This window comes from Ictidomys tridecemlineatus, chromosome 3, assembly GCF_052094955.1.
Source record: "Ictidomys tridecemlineatus isolate mIctTri1 chromosome 3, mIctTri1.hap1, whole genome shotgun sequence".
NCBI lineage: Eukaryota > Metazoa > Chordata > Mammalia > Rodentia > Sciuridae > Ictidomys > Ictidomys tridecemlineatus.
Window position 1 is genome coordinate 93,525,391 of NC_135479.1, and position 20,292 is coordinate 93,545,682.

At 38.3% G+C, this 20,292-nt stretch overlaps 1 non-coding gene across 1 annotated transcript; it reads right to left on the reverse strand.

The window, feature by feature from the left end:
* Positions 1–16,567: 16,567 nt before the first annotated feature.
* Positions 16,568–16,635, reverse strand: Trnaa-agc (transfer RNA alanine (anticodon AGC)). The gene has a single exon. It is a non-coding gene; the product is annotated as a tRNA-Ala (tRNA).
* Between the last annotated feature and the right edge of the window lie 3,657 nt (positions 16,636–20,292).

Here is a 20,292-nt window from a genome sequence, read left to right on the forward strand (position 1 = left end):
CCCTTGGTTAAGAAGTGAAGACCTCAGATCAAAACCGGAGGCCAGAGGATATGGGGTAAAGAGGAAATCTGAGTCCTTGAAAGGTTAAAACTTCTTTGCAAGGCAGTGATTCAAAGAACCTCTTCTCAAAACATCTAAACGGCCACCGGAGAACAACTAGAGAAATTTTAGCTCAAGGGAACCACTTACTGACCACTTACTTAAAATACCAAAAGCAACCTTAGAATATTCAGTGTAAAGCAGATAAACTTTTTAACAGTCAAAGACAACCCAAGGATTGGTATAAATTATAAATAAGGACTCAAGAGGCAAGTATCTCACTCTCCTCCCAGACCCAACCACACTAAGTTCTCTGGATGCTTGCTTTGTCTTGTTTCACGATTTGAAATTGTCTGCAATGCTTGGTCATTTCCATGCTTGATCCAAGACTATTGCAGTTGATCTACCATACACTTTTGCCCCTTAGGCTCCCTCAAATTCTTCTCCATGGTGTAGCTAAAGGCATCCTTCTGAATTCTGACCATATCACACTTTACCTGAGCCTTGTGTGCCTAGAAAACAGATATAATAGGAAGTCTCCCCACTCTGTGTTCCAGACAATGGCTTATTTGGAAGAACAATTCTCCCCATGCAACTCAGATAAAATTCACATCTTCCCCTAGTTTACCTACAACAATACCATATAGAAACTCCAAATTCCCATTTGCTGCATCGTAAGTGATAGGTGAACGCTTTGTAAGCCTCGGCCAATCTGCACAAAGTGCTTGGTAACTGCACTTCACCAAACTTTGGCTAAGCTTCCCTCCTTCCCCCAGGGCCAAGAATATTATCCTGTCCTCTGTATGAGACAGCATGCAATCCCTCCTTCGTGATCCCTCCCAGGAGTACACGGACCTCATGGTAAAACCTTTTCGGATCTACCACCAATTCTAAACTCTTGCCCAATTTCTTTTATAACTCATTTTTCTCCCTAACTTTATTCACTACTCCCTATAAAAGAAAACCCATTTCTGCCTGAAACTTAAGATTTGCAAATATCACAGTTGGAGCTTTCTTACAGCAGTAATCTCCCTCACCCAACAGGGCAGTAGTCTGCCTCACCTTTCTGCAATAATCCATTTGAATGAGATCTCTCCTTAACTAAATGTGTTTTTATTAGACTAATCAAAATTTAATCCTGTCACTCCTACTTCAAACTTTATTAACTTTAAACTGTTTTTAACAACAACAACAAAAAGCCAAATTTCCCTTGTTAACCAATTGTTTACAAATCTCTTCCTGGGCTAACTTATGCCCTGTCTGTGGTCCTTGAACCCTCTCTTTCCACTCCCTTGCTAGCCCCTTTCTTGAAATATCGTGCCTATGTTTGAAGTTACTTATGTTAAGCTTGCTCTGGAATTTGGATTTTTTTCAACTGGGCCCTAGTCTTTCTGGATTTTTTGCAGCTTACCTCTCCAGGTCTGAGGTTTATGTCCCCTTACCAGGAACCTTCTTGGACATATCATGGAATAGCCTGGTTTGTCTGTGAGGCCTTCTAAACCTTCTTGTGCTCTTCCTCTCAGGCAGCTCTTCTGACTGAATCTTGAATGGCCTCTCTCCTTAGACTCTGCCTTAAGAACACAGACTCTGGTTTTTCATCATGGAATCACATGGAGAAATACAGTTGTATTCATTGGAGAAGAGTGAGTTGATTGCCTAGGCAAAGGGGAAGCAGAGATGGGCATAGTGCAATCCGCTTCCTGCAAAGAACAGATTATGAGTATGATTTTGGAGCGAAGCCACAGCTCACAGGCTACTCCCCTTCCTGGCATTTCAATAAATGTGACAATTCATTAATACTTTAGCATTTAAAAATATATTAAACAATTCATTTCCTTTTCCACAATTAATAGCAAATATTGGTTGAATCTCCAATCAGCCACATTAAGAAATGCTTGCTATAGTAGTGACGGGGCAATCTAGGCAACAAACGCCCAAATCCAATCAGGGTGCCATTCAACACTGGTCACACACAGCAACAGTACTATTCAGATAATAATAACTGTATTATTATCTTAGAAGAGATTAAAAAAAAACTAAGAGGAAATCAAAATGTCCCAATATTGCAGAGAAAAATCTACCAATATGGGAACCAGAAAAGTCAGAAAAAGTGGTAGTGTCCTTTAAGCAACACATGATGCTCCTGGGGCCGTTTTTCAAAGTCAATGTGATTTTTTTTCTCCAAACCATTTCTAATCCAGATTTTATAGAATTCTTCTCTCTACCCTTGCCTTAACTTTCCAAGTGCTCGGGGGAAAAAAAAATCCTGGTAAGTAGATTTTAATTGCACTTAACAGCTAATTAATCCTTCCCTTTAGATATCCCATTCCATGTTGTCTCATCAAACCGGAAAACAATGCTAACCTGGCCTGCTATTATCCGGAAGCACATTCTAAGAACATATTCTGAAGAGCAGGAAGGCCTCCCATAGGTGAGAGCAAAGAAGGTAATTTAAATATGGGTGAGCACAGGAACAAATTCCCAGGCTCTGTGACTCTCTTTGTTGAAATCCATTCTTTTGGAAAATCGTTTTCTTTAGCCATTGGACAACAAAATGCATTGTCAAGAAATTTTATAGCAATAATTATAAAAGATGTCCATTTGAACCCATCGAGGTCTCACTGATTTTATAACACCCAGCAGACCTCCCTGCAGGAGAACACTATATTTATGTGAGCAATATATGCGAGAATTGAGATCGTAAAATTAAATGACCACATAGAAGTGTCATTTATATGATGAGCGCCTACATATGTGAAGGCTGGTTTATTCTGCGGCGTCAGGTTGCGTTCAATGGTCCACCCTCAGCGAACGTTTTTTAATCACGCATTTCTTCACTCTTTCTGCAATATTACACTTGAAGGACTGGTAAGCAGTTTGCTACGAAATGCTAAATGGTTACTGGCACTGCTATTCTGACAGTAAGAGCTCACTAAAATAGAAGTCCAGGACATATTGTATGCAATTGTTTTATGAGAGACATTATGGTTACTAGAATAACATTTCACCATTACCCACTGCTGAGAGAGAAGTCATTAAGATATTTGGCAAGCTAGCGCAATTTTTCAATGGAGCTCTTGTACAAGACCTGAGAACAGCTTCCATAGAGAGGGGCTGGCTGCCGCACAAGGAGAGGAAGCCGGGCTCTAGTCTTCTGTGTTGCTGTATTTATTTTATTTTCAGAGCCCAGTGATAAAGTGACAAGATAGGGTATGTCAGGAGTATCAGGAGAAATACAGGGAATTATTGTGTGAAATATATGTATATGTCTCAGACTAGAATTTCCTGTGTGTACGTGGTGTGTGTGTGTGTGTGTGTGTGTGTGTGAGAGAGAGAGAGAGAGAGAGAGAGAGAGAGAGAGAGAAGGAGAGAGAGGGAGATGAACTTCTTTTGATGAATCTTATGGCAATGTGTTCAAATTCACCTTTTCCCAAGAACTGCCTTTGTCCAGGGATTAATTTGCATCAGTTTAACAGCTGATTTCTTGTTTTTGGCTTTTAATGAAAAGATGTTCATGGATGAGGCAGAAGTAAGGATAGGGTTCTATCTGAAAACACTTCACTCAAATAAAGGAGAATAAAATAAGGAGCTACCTATAAACACTTAAAATTTCCTACTGTGGATATTAGGTGATTAAAAAAAAGGAAGACATAATTACTTTAGAAATGTTTTTCAAATGCATACACATACACACACCCATATATACATATAAACCTCTGTATAAGTACTTCTAACTATAGACACTCAATACCTGCAAGACAGAGAGCTTTTGGATTGCTAAGCTGGCAAAGCCCACCAGCCACTCTTGCCAATGTGGATCCTTATGCTACTTCTTTCCATCCCAGTCGATTGTGAAAAAACACCAGCATTCACCAAAAACAAATATTACTTGGATTATGTCTCAAAAACAGCAACAACAGAAAATAGGCCAAATTGAAATTTAGTTGCATAAATGTATAGGTATGAACAAGTCTTAGGCAAGACAGAGCTACCTCATTCTCCATAGCGTGCTCCTAATCAACAATTATTAATTATATCAAAATTCAGAAAAAGAAAATTGTAGGCTTTATTAGAAACAATAGCATGTGGCAGATATTTAAAATTCACCAGAAAACCGAATTCTATTCCTCTATATTCAAGACTTCTTTGACTGTGTAGAAAGCTTTTTGAGCTTAAATTTGTAAACTTGTAAAAGTTACAAAGTTAAACTTGTAAAAGTTACAAAGGAAAAATAAAAGTTAATTTAGCTAAAAAATTAAACCAGTAAAATAAACAAATTCTCCATTCTTTGATGCTTTGGTGCATATAGAAATACCCAAGTATACATAACTTGTACAATCATCATGTTTAGATTGCTCACATAGCCATATTTCACTCCTCTTTTTCATTGATAAATCAAAATATAAAACTGCACATTTTTATGGGGTACCATATAAAACTTTAATACACACATATTGCATAATGCTTAAATCGGGTTAAATATATCTATCTTTTCAAACATTTATTTATAGTGAAAACACTTAAAATTGTTTCTTCTAGCCTATCTTCTAAACACTTATCATTTATTTATTGCGAAAACATTCAAAATCCTTTCTTCTGGCTTTTCGAAATGTACTCTACAGTGTTTTTGTCTTTAGTCAACTCACTGTGCCATGGCACACCTGGGCCTCCTGCTCCTAAGGATGCTTAGTACCCAGGGGCTAACCTCTCCCGCACTCATCTCCCACCTTCTCCAGCATCTAGATCCCAACTCAGTGAGATCACGTGGTACTTGTCTTTCTGTGCCTGGCCTATTTCATTTAACGTCTCCAGTTCTCTCCATGTTGTCACAAAGGACAGGATTTCATTATTTTTTTTAAATGGCCTTTTGATTCACAAGTTGTTTCAAATAAGTGACTTATATGGATGGTATAAATATGATCTATAGTTTCTAAAAACTGTAGTATTCTTGCCAATACTCCACCACAGCTATGTTCCTCCCCATGTACAGCCAAGGAAGCCTTACCTAAGTCACTGAATTTCTCTGCCTGGAAATGCGGATTATTGGCAGAAGGGAAGAGCTGGGATATGTTGTACTTTGGTTCTATTTCTCCCTTTCCAGTCCAGATCCAATCAAGGCCCAATCACAGATCTGCCAGTAAGAGTTTTAAAACCTGAGTGCAGCCCACCCCATCACCTCCTGTGGCGGCAGGAAGGAATGAACTGCACTGGACAGTGAAAGATCTAGGCATCTCTTGACTTTTTCTTTCTTCCTCTGTCCCTCTCTCTTTCTCTGTATCTTCCATTCTTCTTTCCTGCTGTCTTTCCTTCCTTCCCTCTTTCTTTTGCTATTTATTTTTCTACTATCTCCTAGAATCTCCAATGGCAGGTTGTACTGGAATGAATGAATGAACATATATTAATCAATTAATCAACAACTGAAATAAAGGAATAGTTTGAATCCTGTCTCATAGTACATTTCCTATATGAGGCATGCATTATTTAGTTTCCTAGAGGTGGAAAATACTTATAAGAATATTATTATGTGTTGCCATTATATAATATTGAAGATGATATTCATATCTGGTAAGAAAAAAACTATCTGTGTAGTAAAGAAAACTTTTAAAATTTTATCACAGAAGGCACTGTCTTTGCCAAATCATTAAGGATTTTTTAACGGAGCAGCAGACACCTTAAAACTCTGAACAACAGCCCTTAGAAAAAGATTTTAACAAAATATATACTTCAGTTTGAAGAAAGCTATGTAAACTTACATAGTAAACAAAACAGCTTTATTTTTTCAAAGTTTTCAATGCTTGTGACCCTGGGGAAAGCATAATTAAAGTCAATGAAGAAAAAAATTAAATCATAAAAGTTGAATAAGTCAAAATATAAAATATTCAATTATTATTGCCTGTGGGGTTTGTTCTGTAAATATTTTATCCACAGTCCACACTTGGCGTCCTCTCCTTCCCATCTTTTAAGGGCTGTCTGGGGAATCAACCCACTCAGCTGCTTGACTTCCTTTTAGTCTTCTTATAATTTATTAAATGATGTTTTTAAAATCATAAGTACTTCAAGTTTTCCTCCTTACCATGTTGTGTGTTGTTCTGTTCGCCCACGGAATTGCTGCAATTAACGACATAAAAAGTCTCCATCGGGGCATGCATCTGTCCTCTGGGGTTTGAGCCACAATGGTGCCTTTTCATGCCATTGCCTCTGGTCTTGCCTCACATCCACAACCCTAATGTCCCAACATGACATAACTCTCCCATGGCAAAGGGGATTCTGGTTCATTCAATATGCAGAAACCCTCAGAAGTGGTTCTCATTGATGTTACAATTTCTAACATAATAACGTAGACATTAAAACTCATTACTTTTATACTACCTACTTGTTTGTGAAACGTGAGCTCAAGGTCAATATAGAATAAGGCTTTAAAGTCATTACAAATGAGCATGCATCTAATGAGTCCATGTTGCATTAAGTGGCCTGAAGTCTAGATAGTACTACTAAGATCATATTGCTAATGCTTTTAATCAACCTGTGGCTAATCATTCACCAAATCATCATGATTTTCCTATCTAGGCAACAGGCTACATGCTGTAAACCCAGAAAGTGGGTTTACTTGTCTTTCTATGCCTGGCTTATTTCATTTAATATCTCCAGTTCATAGCCTACCACATGAAAGTAAGAAAGTAAACTTCAGAAAGTGTTAGCATGAAATAACCTTTTATAATTAACATATTTCTTTGTAGCATAGAGGTAGACTTAAAATATGAGCATTATTTTCTTTAATAATCAAGTTATTTTTACAGGTCAGCAAAAATCTGTTCTTTATTTTATAATTTGATTTCAAATTTGTATTTTTGGTGACATAATTATCACAGAGCTACTCTGTTTAAATGGGATGATAAATAGTTATTGTAATTTCACATTTTCCTCTATAGCATATTTTGATGTAAAAATAATCATTTTCATAACTGACAATTATCTTTCAAATAGTTTTTCTATATGTGAGGAAATTTTCACAATGGGCGTCTCTTTCCCAAAGTGAAAATTTTAATCCAAATTATCTAGCTCTTCTGGAATTAGGAATGGGACTTCAGCCACAATAATGGAATTCCATGCAGGACTTTTTTTTTTTTTTTTTTTTTTTTTGTACCAGGGACTGAACTCAGGGGTGCTTAACTACTGTACCATATCCCCAGCCCTTGATTTTTTGAGACAGAGTCTTGCTGAGTTGTTTAAGGCCTTGCTAAGTTGCTGAGGCTGGCTTTGAACTTGTTATCCTCCTGCCTCAGTCTACTAAATCACTGGCATTATAGGCCTGCACCACAGTGTCCAGCTCCAATACAAAACTCCTCTGGCTGTTATCTATTCTAGGCATCACACAGTGTTTGCTGGTGTAGTTGGGACAAAAAGCGCTCAGCAAATAGAGATCCTGAAAGGAAGTGATATCATGCTGTGGCCAACAGAGTTTCAGAAAGCTCAAACTCTCGGGTTTTGCTTCCTATGGGGGCTGTGGTGTCAGGGTGGCTCTTCCTAGACCTTGGCAGCCTGTGATGAGCAGTGCTGGAGGAAACGGTTTTGAATCTCAGAGAATTCTGAGATAGTTAATATCTTTTCATAAACCACTTTTCTGTTCAGCTTGGTAGATTCTGGTGGTAACCGGCTTTGGTGCATGGTTGATTAAGAGCATTAGAATCTAAAGGTTGGGGAACTTTATAAGACCAGAATAAAATAATATTCAGAAAGTAAATCAAAATCACTGGAATTTTTGAAACCTTAATTATGGCCTATTTTAAGCTATAGGATAGCATGGTAAATCGGTAAACGGAGCATGAAATAATTAAGAAATAATTCAAAACTAAATGCATAATTAGAAATAGACACACGTGATTAAAATGCTGCATTAGACTTTCAATTTGCACTTATGGAGGGGAGCATTGGAAAACTGGTTTATCTTCCTGTCTGAAGTACAATCATTAGAATCTCTTGCTCAAAGATTAGATCTGAGGCTAGAAGAAATAATCCTACAAAGAAGAAAGGTGGAAGTCTTAAAAAGGCAAATAAAATACAAAGCAATCTCAGGGAGCATAGTATAGTTTCCTCATTGAAAAAAAATCAATATTCAACAGTTATTTCAAGGAATAAAAGTGATAAGCAGAAGTGACAAGGAAAAGTGTTCTGAAACTGAATTATGAAATACTATTTCATATGGCAGAGTAATAAAACTGGAATACTAATTTAGCATAATCAATTTAACCATTTCTAATTTATACTCTGCACTGAGTCCTTCATGCACGAATGCTTGAAAATACAGCTGACTAACAAGATGGCTCTTGTTCATCAGGACAACTCTTGACACCAAAACGGTAATGCAATTATCCCCAAAGCAATAGACTATTACCAAATTGATTTATGTGCTATCTCTAGGATACTTTTAAATTCATAGCCTACCACATGAGTATAATACAACATTCAACCGAGAATTCAAAATTTAGCTCAGAAAGAACATCTCAACCACAAACATGATTGCAAGTTAACAATTGGAAAATATTTAACAGAGAGAATCAGAGTTAATTGAATATTTATTCTCCCCCAAATAAACCCTCAATACGCTCACATGGCTATAAGGGATATCACAAAAAGAGGGAATGAAAGAGAAAGTCTGTGTTCTCAATTTGAGCACTCACACGAGCTAATCTACTATCTAAGTTAGAGAAAGCAAGATAGAACTATTTTTTCTAAAGTCTGTAAGTTCACTTTTGACATTGAATTACACAATTGGATGTTCAAGTACTGCAAGATGGAAAATTCATAGACAACGTGGTTTAAACACAAGGTTCCTTTTTAATGTACTTTTAGTTGTTGATGGTCTTTATTTTATTCATTTATTGATATGTGTTGTTGAGAATTGAACCCAGTGCCTCACACAGGCTGTGCAAGTGCTTTAACACTGAGTCACAACCCCAGCATACTGGTTCTTAAAAATGACAATGTGAAAAAAAAAAATTCACCTGATTGATAAACGAATAAAGATGTGACATCTGGGGCTGGAGATGTGGCTCAAGCAGTAGCGTGCTCGCCTGGCATGCATGCGGCCCGGGTTCGATCCTCAGCACCACATACAAACAAAGATGTTGTGTCCACCAAAAACTAAAAAATAAATATTAAAAAAAAATTCTCTCTCTCTCTCTCTTTAAAAAAAAAAAAAGATGTGACATCTAATATGAGATGTATACTATTGTACGTAATGTTAATATCCATTTGTGGGAGATGCTATGTTGAGGTATTTTCTGATGTACTCTCACCTTTTACACTCGTGGCCTATGTTAATTTTACCCTAAAATCATCTTTTACCCTCCCCTTAACACCCTCCACCATCATCCATGGCAGTTGGGCCTGAGGGCTTTCCCATGACTTCCTATTAAGCTGCATCATTGGAAGGAGGATAGACAAGTGGTTAAAAGTGCAGACTTTTGAGCCAGACTCCTTGGATTTAATGCCAGCTTTGAAAGTTGGTAATCAAATAGTTTCAGGCAAATTATTTAAATCTGTGTGCCTCGGCTTCCAGTACGAGTTGACTTGACATGCATAAATTGCTGAGAACCTGCCACACAGTATACATTAAATGTTTGCTACTATTAGTTGTTCCTCTGCTCAAAATTTACTGATCCAGTATCTAAACAGATCAAGATTCTTACAATTTTTCCAATTCCTAAATGCCTGATGAAAAGGTGTCACGTGCAGGAGAAGAGTATGGTTAATCAGCAGAGAATGTAGGGAAATAAAAGTGACAGAGTAAGGGCCTCTCACCAGCAGCTCCTGGAAGAAAGCAGAACTCAGGGCGGTCGGAAGCCAGAGGTCAGCCCATTCCTGACAATCGCCCAGCAGATCCTCATGCATGTCTGTCCCTTGAGCTCCATTAGTATCCCCCAGCGATCTCTCCCATCCACCCCTAGCAGCCTAGATGCGTGTATAATCATAATTGTACAGAGAGAAGGTAAAGACTTGCAGTGAGAGGTGGTGGTACACAGGGCAAGCCTCACCCTGGTCCAGAAAGAGTCTAAAGGAACCATTTTGAAATGTCCCAGGACACTGGGATGGCAACAGGCAGTGTAACCCTGGTGACATTTTTACAGAAATTCCACTATATTTTACTAATTTGCACTAAGACTATTCATAAACATTTTTTTCTACTACATAAAATCTACTAAGTTTTCACTAGATCTTTCTATGTGCATTATCCTGCTAATGTCCTCTTCAAATCTAAAGTATACTAATACTCCACTTCTTCTTTGCTGAGTGTAATGGTGCAATCTACCAAAGACTTAAAAAAAAATGAGTACACAATGCCAAGATTTCAATTTAGCCTTTCTATAATAAAACAGGGCATCTGAGCATATAAAAGGAACCCTGCAGTTAAAATCAGAAGACCTAAATTTGAATGGGTTCTGCTTTCTACTTAGCTGAATGATCTTGTCAAGTCACATCGCCTTTTAAAATCTCAATTTTCTCATATGTGAAATGAGAAACATCACATGTATGATCTTACAGAATTATTTTAAGAACTCAATGATGAAGTAAATGGAAAAGCATTTTTAAAACTCTATAGTGCTCAATTATTAGGCATAACCGGGCAACTATATGTCAGTTGCTCTCTTGTAAAAAGTCCACCACAAAAATCAATACAAACTCATTCTTTCCAGAGAAATGCTTGTTTTGCTTTCTGGCATTGGGAATTGAATCCAGAGGCACTTACTACTGAGCCCTGCTCCTAGTCCTTTTTATATTTTATTTTGAGACAGGGTCTCACCAAATTGCTTAGGGCCTTATTAAATTGCTAAGACTGACTTTGAATTTGTGATCCTCCTGCCTCAGCCTCCTTTGAATTTGTGATCCTCCTGCCTCAGCCTCCCAAGTCACTGGGATTATGGGTGTGTGCCAACACACCAGGGAGAAATGTTATCTTTATGCAGGAAAAGAGCTCTGAAGTTGGACAGTAGTCTGAGGTAATTGTTCTTAGAGGAATTTTTATCACTTTCTACAGGAAACCTTATTTATAATGTTTGTGTTTTGTGTTGTTTGTGATGCTAGTGTTTGAACCCAGGGCTTCCCACACAACTTAGTGTTTGATACTCATCTTAGTTTTGTGTTACTACAGCAAAATACCACAGACTAGTTTAGAAAAAGACTAGAGATTTATTTCTTACAGTTCTGGAAGCTGAGAAGTTCAAGATCAAAGGGCTGCCTTAGGTTCAGGGCTGTACTGCTGCATCATTCTGTGGTGGAAAGCAGGAGGTAACTTTGTGCACAGGCATACCACCTGTGAGAAAGGAGAGAAGGAGAGACAGAGAGGAGGAGAAGAGAACAAACTCATCCTTTCATCAGGAATGTTGTCCCACAGCAACTAAGCCACTTCAGTGATACTGACATTAATCCATTCACAATGGTAGACCACTGTTTTAGTCAGCTTTTTGCTGCTGTGACTAAAAGACCTGACCCGCACAATTGTAGAGCAGGAAAAGTTTAAGGGCTCACGTTTTCAGAGGTCTTCATCCATAGACAAGCCAGCTCCATTCCTCGGGCTCCAGGCGAGGTTGAACATCATGGAGGAAGAGTGTGGCAGAGGGAAGCAGCTCACATGATGAAGCAGAAAGAGAGACACCAGCTCCAGATACAAAATATATACCCTTTAGCCACACCCTCAGTGAACCATCTCCTCCAGCCACAACCCACCTGCCTCCAGTTACCACCCAGTTCATCCCATCAGGGATCAACTCACTGATTAGGTTAAGACTCTCACAACCCAGTCCTTTCTCCTCCACACCTTCCTTGCATCGTCTCACATGTGAGCTTTTGGGGGACACCTCACATCCAAACCACAACAATCCCACCGTTCTTTATCACCTCCTAAAGGTTTCACTTCTCAACACGGTTGACTGGGGATGAGGTTTGTGACCTGGGAACTTCGGGGGACACAGTCAAACCATAACAATGATAAAATAGAGCATTCCAAAGTTTCTTAATAAAATAATTGATAAAAAGCAATAAGGAAAAACTGACATTTTGCTGCAGAAAAAGAGAGTGGTGAAGAAGAAGAAGAAGAAGAAGAAGAAGAAGAAGAAGAGGAGGAGGAGGAGGAGGAGGAGGAGGAGGAGGAGGAGGAGGAGAAAAGAGGGGTGAGGAGTGTGAAGAGGGATGTGATGGAGAGGAGGAAGAGGGGGGAGGGAAGGAGATGATGAGAGCCATGTCTTTTAGGAGTCTGAAGAGAAGCCAAACCCATGACCCTTTATTGTGTGAAAAAACAGGAGGTATTTCACTCTATATTGAGGCCCCACATGAAAACTGTAGAAATGGATGTCAATAAATATTTGTTAAACTGAAAAACCAAGTGATAGTGAAAAGAACAGTTATGTTTCTACATGACAATGATCAGGGTATCTGCTACTCAAAGTCTAAAATTCCAAATCGACTCAAAAGAACAACCCTAGAGTCATTTTACATATATAGTTTCACTGTGTAGACTGGGATTAATTAAGGCCAAACTCCTCTTTAGTTTAAGAGTTGACTATCTAGTTTGTAAATAATCCAGGGATTTCTTTCTTTTTCTTTTTTTTTTTTTTTTCTTGATCTCTCTTTGGTTCCGGTCATTTCGCTATGGGTTCGCCTTCTGACTGAATGAAGAGGAAGTGCAGAAGAACACAAGGAACTTTGACTTATTGACAACACTGACAAAAGTCTCAGGGGACAACTTGGAAGATTAGTACAGATTGTATGTAGATTTTTAAGGTTCATTATATTTGTGTCCTTTTAATTAATGAAATTTTATTTCGCCTACTGAAAATTGGTAATTCAAGGTTCCAACTCAAATATATTTTAAATTCTGTAAAAATGTTTACCAAAAAGCAAACTGATTTTTTTTAAAAAATCTTATTTTTTTTCTACATTTTTAAATTTTATAATATAAAAACACATTATTTTATTATATATGACATGGGAAAATTTAAAAATGTATATAAGTGGCATATGATTCTTCATGTTCTGTAATTCACTCTTTTACTTTGTTGTTTGAAAGATTTAGCCATGCTCAGACATACACACACACACCTTTTAAAATGTATTTTAAAATCCATACATTGTTTGTGAAGTGAATCATAATAATTAATTTATCTTTTAATTGATGTAAATTTTACTTATTCCATTTTCTAGTATGATGAATTATTTTCCTTGTTCTTATACATGTCCCATTAAGTTTTCTTTTTTATTATGAGTAGACACGTATACTAATTGTACAAATTAATGGTTTTCGGTGTGGCTTTCCATAACATGCATATATGATGCTTTATCAGATCCAGATTCCCACTGCCCTGTCACCCATCCTTGTAACCCCCGTCCCTTTCCTTAATCCTACCTCTTTCACTTTCTGGTCAGCCCTGTCTTCGAGTCCTGAGATTCTTTCTCAATCTAGTCTATTGATGAAGATTTCAACTGATTTGTTTTTTCACTTGACTTATTGAGCTTTTCATTTCTACGATTTGTTTGGTTGTTTTTCAAAATCTCTGTTTTTATCAAATTGCTCTTCATATTCTGTATTAACTTCCACAATTCATTCAGCAATTATGTGTATCATCTTTGAATTGATTGATCTTCTTAAAAACTATTCTTTAAAAATGATTTTTCTGGCATTTTATCCCTTTCTTCTCTATAATCAGTCACTGGGGTTCTGATTGATTGGAGGATTCAGGCTGCCTTGCTTTTTTCATACTTCTTCTGATCCTATGTTGAGATTCGCATCTTTGGGGATGAATAGCTCTTCATCTTCTGTGCTAGGACCTTCTTACTGAGCAGCCTGCTCTTTACAGTGCACACTGTGATGTCAATTTGCTGAGTTTAATTCTAAATGGACTTCAAAGTGTAGTTTTACTGTGACTTCTTAAGCTTTGATTAGTGAATTTTACACAATGCATAGATGTGAGCCTGAGGGACAATCTTTGTTGCTAGATCTTACAAGAGTGGGGTCCCTCTGTTAGCTCAAGTTGGTGTGCGGTGGATGATGGAATGTAAGGGCACACCTTCTGGGGTCACTCCTCCAGTTTTGGCAGAAATGTGTGTTCTGAAAGACTCAACAACTTGTGCTGAGGTTCACTGTAGTTGTGCTATTTCTCTCTACTATTACTATCAAGGTCAATGTCCAAGAGTGGGACTTTGGGTCCCCTCCCCTAGCCATGCCAACTTTAGTTCAGGTCAATGATGGGGAGATTTTCTCTCTCTTTTCTGTAAGTTGAAATATCTACCAAGGTTTGAATAAGACTAGGTCATCACTGGTGGAAGGTACAATTTCTTTCAACTGGGTTGAGGTGTATCTTAGCAGCGAACCACCTGTCCAACAGTCTCAAGGTGCTGCTTGGGAAAGTATAAAACTATCATAACAATACATCAAAACAAATAAATACAGTAAAAAGCAAATAAAATAACAACTACAAAATCAATTATGACAGGAAAGAAAGGAATAAAAATAATAGATTAAAAAGCTAAAATTAATAGAAGTAAAATTAATAAATTTTTAAAAGGTAACAGAAGAATAGTAAAGAAGGTGAAGCACAGGGTAAAGAAGAATTAAATTATTTTTAATTTTAAAAAAGAATTTTTTTTTTAAAAAAAGAGGGAAAGTGAGGAAGAAGAAAGGAAAAAATCTCATTGAAGTATGAAAAATAAAATATAATAAGAATAAGCTGGGTGTAGTGGCATACGCCTGTAATCTCAGCAGCTCAGGAGGCTGATACAGGAGGATCATGGTTTCAAAGCCAGCCTCAGCAAGAGCAAGTGCTAGGATGTGGCTTAATAGTAGAGTGCTCCTGAGTTTAATCCCCAGTTTAAAATATATATATACACACACACATACATATATATTAAGAATAGAATAAAAAATAGAAATGAAAATAGTAATAACAATAGAAGATAGAATAAACAGAGAGATAATTAAGTCAGAAACTCCTTCCAGCTGAAGTATTTGTAATCACTTCTTTTGAAGTCTTGTAAGGTTGGAGGCTGTCAGGTATGCAAGGGTTTGTAGTGAGTCATAGCTGATGCCTGCTGTGTTTTCTCTTGACTTGTACTAGACAAGTTGAAGAGCTACTAGGCAGTTCCCTGCATTTGTCCTTGGGCAGGCTACAGGATCCATGACTACACCGGGGTTGTATTCCCTCCAGAAAATTTGTATACACACCCAGGGTCATGGCTAGGTCAGAGCCACTGAATCCCTTGCTAGCTGAGCCGTGGCTGTTACCTGGGCATGGGGACTGGCATGAACTGGCTCCATAGGCCCTCATTCTGCACGCCTTGGAGCCTGGCCAACTGGGGCTTACAGCAAGTCCTTCTCACCTACTCAGATTCAGAGGCATATGGAGGCAGGCATATATTCAACCCAGAGGTCTACCATCTGTGAGCCTAAGGACCCTCAACTGACCAAGTCAGGGTGTCCCTTGAATGACTCTGAGTTGGAGCAGCTAGCAAACGCTGAGGCCTGCACTAGGGGAGAATGCAGGATCCCAAGGAATTTGTGAGCAGAAACTCTCAGACCTTGTTCCCTGGCAAAACCACAAAGAACTGGCCTTACCCCTTATTACAGAGGGTGAGACCATCGACCGCTGCTATGCCCTCCTCTCCCTTGCCCATCATGGCTGTGCCCCACACTGCTGAACCTCTCATAAGGTTTGTCTCACACATGGCCCAAACCAAATGTGTCCTGTAGCCAGCTCCTTTCTGGTCAGTGCATCTGGGCTGCTGTGAGATTGGTCCAGGTCTTCGGGGGCCCCCAAAGCAGTTCAGTGCCTAACCATAGGGCCCTGGACAGCTTCTTGTTATAGCACTCTGAGAGTTTGTTGAGCAATGTTATGAATCTCTTCTCTAAAGCTAGTTTGTTGTGCAGGAGGAACCACATTGGGATCAAATCTCCAAATTGCATTTAAATCTTGTAAAAACCACTGATTTCTCCTGCACTTAGGATGCCAGGCTGCGGTTGTTACTGGGATGGCTTGCATCCTCTGGTTTACCTACCTATACCTGTGACATGGGATTTCCCACCCCAGCTGGGGAGCCGTCAGGACGAATTGCTTCAGACTTGGTCCTGAGTTCCCTTTCTGAGTCTCCATGCTGTTTCTTGCCACTTCTGCTTTTTGTTCCCAGAGTTCTTCCTCTCTTTCTGTCCTCAGAATATATCTTCTTTTTGTTGTCCTGATTCCTCTCCCTCAGGGACATGGGGAGGGTACTTCTGCTCTGCCATCTTGCCCTGCTGTCTTTCTCCTCAGTAGTTTACACAAGCGTCTCCACAGTGAACATCTAGCACTAAAGCATCTGTGTCATGAGATTAAAAAAGGTTATATTACCAAACTCATCTCCAGGTAATCTGAACTAGTTAGCAGTCCTGTGAATAGTAGCTCAAGAATTTCTGTTTCTCTAGTGCTTGATATTATTTTTTTTAATATTTATTTTTTAGTTGTAGTCAGACACAACACCTTCATTTTATTCATTTTATTTTTAAATGTGATGCTGAGAATTGAACTCAGGTCCTCTCACATGCTAGGTGAGTGCTCTACCACTGAGCCACAACCCCAGCCCTTTATATTCTCAGATTGTTTTCCACTTTTCCAGTGATGGGCATGAACGGTTCTCATATTCTGATTTGCACTTTCTTAATCAAGATGTATATATATATCTTTTCTCAGTCTATGGCAAGATTTTCATTTATTTACAGGTTTATTTGAGAGGGTGCCAGGGATTGAACCTAGGGGTGCTTAACCACTGAGCCACATCCCCAGATTTGCTTTGTATTTTATTTAGAGTCAAGGTCTTGCTAAGTTGCTTAGAGCCTCACTCAGATGCTGAGACTAGCTTTGAACACAAGGTCCTCCCTCCTCAGCCTCCTGAGCTGCTGGTATTATAGGCATGTGCCACAGCACCCAGCTTGCAGGTTTTTTGTTTTGTTTTGGTACAAAATATCTTACTTCTGATGTAGCAAATACATACCTATTATCTTTATGATCAGTGCTTTCAGTCTCAAGTGGAAATTCTTCCTTACTGGAAAGTCACAAAGACATTATTCTATATTTTTCTCAAAAAGCTTTAAAGTAACTCACTTTTTCATATGGATAAATAATTGTCCTAGTATAATAAATGAAGTCCATCTTTTCTCCCACTCATTTGTAATGCCACCTCTATCATCTATGGTTGTCATATATGAGTATGTCACTTTCTAGGATTCCTGTATTCTATTTGGATTTTATCCTACATCAATATCTTTACTATTTATTTATGATAATTATAATTCCTGGTAACTCAGGTCTAATATCACAGTTCTTAAAATTGTGGCAATTATCGCTAGCCACATGTATTTGCTTTTGCAGTTTTCAAGTTCTCTACAAGACTCTGAATGTTTATTATTTACATTATATTATATTTAGATATTAATCTGGAGTGCACCATAATGTCTCACCAAAAGAAACATATGAATGCAATTTTACACTTACTTGTGTCATTTTCTATGATCTCTAAAATTTTTTTCTATAAGCTTTATGCTCTATATAACTTATAGATAACATATAAATAACACACTGTATTGATTATTATTGTTAATTATTAATGTATTCACTATTAGGAAATAAATTGATCTTTGTATGTTCATTAGTTCTAATATCTGCCTACAGATTGCCTTGCATTCTCAATGTAGGAGATCATAAGACAAATAAGAACAGTTTTATATCTTTCTTTGTGATCACTAGTTTTATAATTTCTTTCCCTTTTTTCCTTTCTTGCAATCAATTTTGAATATAGCACTGACAATCACTGCATTTTGCTGTTGAATAGAAGCTGTGTACCGAGGTATCACTTTCTTGTCCCTTACTATATGGAAATCTTAGTGTTTTATTGTAGCTCCTTTTGATTGTTTCATTGCAATGTATTGAACCCAGGGCATCAGGTATGCCAGGCAAGTGCTCTACCACTGAGCAACACCCTAGCTCCTCTTGTCCTAACTGGACATGTGGCTAAAATTAAGTTAGAGAAGTTTAAAAAAATGTACAGTTTACCTGTGAGTTACCAAGTGTGATGTACTAGTCCACTTTTTGTCACTCTGACCCAAATACCAACAGCTTAGAGGAGGAAAAGTCCATTGTGGTTCCTGGTTTCAGAAGTTCAGTCCATAGCTGTCTGGCTGCATTGCTGTGGGCTTGAGGTGAGACAAGCATCATGGTGGATGGGTGAGATCTAGGCAGGTGGCTTAGCTGATGGCAGGTGGAAAGCAGAGAGGGACAGTGAGGAGCCAGGGACAAACTATAACCCAAAGAGGATGTCCCCAGTGACTTGCTTCCTCCAACCACTCCCCACCTGTCCACAGTTGATTACTCCACCAGCAATCTACACTTAAGTTATTAATCATCAAAGGGATTAATCACCTGGTTAATAGAACCCACTCTTGGAGAGTCTCCTCATAGTCTAATCATGTCACCTCTCGACATTGCTACATTGCCCAATGTGAGTTGTTTTTTTTTTGGGGGGGGGGAGGCAGTGTACCTCACATCCAAACCCTAACAAATGAGTTTGGGAATTTGTTAAAGATATTTTAAGCATTTGTTATCATATGATTTATTTTCTTCTTTGATTTTTTTTTTTTTGATGTGAGATTTCTGGAGTAATGGGTCTCATGAGGTTAAACTGTTTTTGTAACCCTGGAAAATACCCTAATTAGTTATGGCAAATTCACTTACCCGCCCCCAATTTTGTTTAACATTAGTTTATTGAAGAACTTTGCATCTGTTTGCACTGCTGAGCTTGCACCCTGCTATTTACTGTGGTATAGACAGACAGGGGTCCACTAGCCCTGTGCTTTTACTCTTCTCCAAAATGGTGGCTACAAAATAAGCATGTCTGGCCCCTTGGAAGCTTGGTAAAATTGACTTTCTCAGCTTCATTTCTTTGGGGGGTGGTTTTGCACATCTCCTGGTCATGAGGCCATAACTCAATCTATTCTGTTTCTCACCAGGAACTGTAACTAGCTCTAGACTTCAAGTAACAAATGTCAAATCTGTGCCCTTCTTGAGGATGCACTTTATGTCCGGAAAACTTCTGCCTACTGAGAGCCCAAACTCAGAAATGTCATAGCATCTGCTCTGTGCACAACCTTGCATTTCGTTTTTTGTTTCTGCTTAAAATGATGTTGCCTTTGTATTCGAGGAGGGCATTGTCCTTCTAACTTTCTTATTTTGTATTTTACCCACCTTTGATAAGTTGTTGGGACCAAAGGTGTTATCAAAATGTGAACTTGTTTCACATGTTTAACTAACCACCTGAAAAACTTAGTTTTCTTTTTCAGATGTTTGCAGCTAGGTGGGTCAGTTTCCTGGGGCTGTTGTAATGAAGGACTGCAAACTGGGTAGCTTAATACACACACACACACACACACACACACACACACACACACACACACATATATATATATAATTTTTTTTTCTATATATGGAAGATAGAAATACAACATCAAGGTATGTGCAGGACCATGCTCCCTCTGGAAGCTTTGGGAAAGAATAATTCCCTTGTGTTTTCCTAGCTTCTGGTACTTTGCTGGTGATTCTTTGCCCTTCTTGGTTTATAGCTGCTGAACCCAAATCTGCCTCTGATGTCAAGTGGTGTTCTCTCTGGGTTGTCTCCACTTCCTACAATGATTCCAATCATGCTGGATCGTGGGTCTACCTAGTGACCTCATTTTACTTTAATGCAAAGACCTTATTTCTAAATAAGGTCATGTTTGCAAGTACTGGGAGTTAGAATTTCAGCATATCTGCATGGGAGACAAAATTCAACCTACAATACTGGATACACACTGCCATCAATTCCATATTGAATTTAATATTCAATGTTACATATAATCATGTATGTGTATATGTCAATATTCAACTTACATGTGTCCTTAAACACACACAGACACACACACACACACAGAGAGAGAGAGAGAGAGAGAGAGAGAGAGAGAGAGAGAGAGAGAAATTGTGAGGCATGAAATTGTGAGTTTCTCATTGCTCCATCTCAGATTCTGACATCTAAGTATTCAACAACCCTGGCCTTCATTCTTTAATTCTACATAGTATTCTCCCTTGGTTTGAATTCAAACTATAACTCTGATTGATTACACTAATGAAAGGAAGTCAGCAAAAAGGTCTCAAGTTTCTTATCCTAATAGCAACAAAGTTCTTTAATAAGAACAATCTATCTGCA